Source organism: Myotis davidii, unplaced genomic scaffold, assembly GCF_000327345.1.
Source record: "Myotis davidii unplaced genomic scaffold, ASM32734v1 scaffold3596, whole genome shotgun sequence".
Classification (NCBI taxonomy): domain Eukaryota; kingdom Metazoa; phylum Chordata; class Mammalia; order Chiroptera; family Vespertilionidae; genus Myotis; species Myotis davidii.
Window position 1 is genome coordinate 655 of NW_006287263.1, and position 2056 is coordinate 2710.

Here is a 2056-nt window from a genome sequence, read left to right on the forward strand (position 1 = left end):
TAGGTTTCTCCTCTTTGTTTGGAATTTGGAAGTTTTGGAGCTCTCTGACCCACCTGCAGTTAGATTAGGCTGCAAAAGCTGAGGTGATTCCTTTGCACGGCTGAGCCCAGCTTGGGAGGGGATGTAATTTGAGTGGGGCAGGGTCTCAGAGAATCTCCAGGGCGGAGAAAACAGCAATGGCTGTCGTCAGCATTTCCACGACTCCTTGCATCTCCGCGAGTCCTCGCATCTCCGTGACTCCAAGTCTCCGAGTCTCTGCAGTCCTGCACCCCCACAGCAACAATGAACCCTGCAAGCAGCTCTGCGAGAAAGCCACCCTCACTTTCCAAACCGCTGCAAGACAGTCCAGTTTCTCCCCGTAGGAGTCTGGGACCCCAGAATCTCGCCTTAAATGAGCTCAGTGCATTCAAGAGTTTGTATCTCCTTCCAATTGAAAAAAACTGCGCATCCAAGTGCAGCCCGCCTCGTGCGTGTCTTTGTACCTCTGTTCTTGGTGCTTCTGCACCTCCTACCCAGTCTCAACATGCTTCTTTCTTTCCTTCTAGTTGTAGAACTTCCACTCGGCCAGCTTTCCCATGGTTCTGAATGATAGCTGTTTTGTCTTATAGTTGTAGTTTCAATGTTCAAGCATTGTGCATTTTCTAATATTTTTAATTAATTCTGGTCAAAATCTTGCATTCAAATTATTTTCCCAGTGTAATAACCACCTTAGATCCTAAAAGTGAATTTTAAAACTGTTTTAAAGAAGTTATGAAAAGCACAAAACAAGTTCTTATATCTCAACAGAATAAGAATGAAAAGAACTATAATTATGTAGTTGGAAAGAGTTTTAAATGATCAATTAAAAGTGTAGCTTAATAATTCCTGAGTGGCAGTGATATAAAAAAACATTCCCCAAGCAGCTTTAAATTTACTATTTATTAGTTACCCATAATTAACAATGGGTAAATATGGGAACAAAATATTTAATCAAATGCTTTAAAGCTTTGAGTAAATATTAATAGTTGAAAATTGTATCCAAGAATGGTTAAACATATTTAGAAGAGACAATGGCGACTCAGCATAGTACCTTAGATCTATTGCTGTTTCAGTTCCAGACCACCACGATAAAGCAAGTGTCGCAATAAAGCAAGTCATTATCTTTTTTTTTTTTCTTGAGGAGAGAAAAATTTTTCTTGCCTTGCAAAAGGTGCAACATCTGTGAAGCATATAAAGCAATAAAATGAGGTATGCCTATAAACGGTTAACTATTAATTAGAACCAAGTATATATATTATAATCAAGGTCCATGATCATTTCAAAATGTGGTTTTATTAATGCGCATTAGGATGAGTGCCATTCTTATTCTACCTTATTCTGAAAGAAATATTGCCAATTTTAAATAGTCACAACAAAATTTAGATTAGACAGAACTACACACGGGTATGTGTTGGGAGAGGAGGGGTTCATTTTTACCATACTGTGAATATAAACTCATGTCTTGAGTTTATAAACAACACTGAACAACAATACTTCCTTCTAAAATTTTAAGGCAGATCTGTTTAGCATCATGTCTGTGTTATTAATATGGTACAGTGTAGTTTTAGCAACTGTTTTACCTTCCCAGTGAAAATAATACATGTGGTCAGAAACAGGGAACAAAATCTTTTTAGCCCCTCTGCCTTACCAACATTTAAAAAAGCAAGTTTTTAAAACAATTTTAACAGACTTCACAGCTTATTAAAGCTTCAGTTTATAGGCATTCATATGAAAGATTTCTAATATGGAATGTTCATTTAGAATTCTTCACTGGGCTTCCAGGGGTCTACATCAGAAATGCAGAAGTTCTTCAGTGCAATGTTAGACATTTTGCTTCTGTTCATTTATGCTTTTCTTTCAAGGTTTCCCAAATTTTATTTTGGATCTTCATTTTTGTATGCTTGACTTATTTTCTTCCCTATATTTTCAGGTAAGGCAGGTTGATATCTGTATAAATATCCATATGGACAAAGATGATAAACGAGGTATTCTAACTCATACATGATTGTAGGATCAACATAGTGAAAAGAAACTGCAA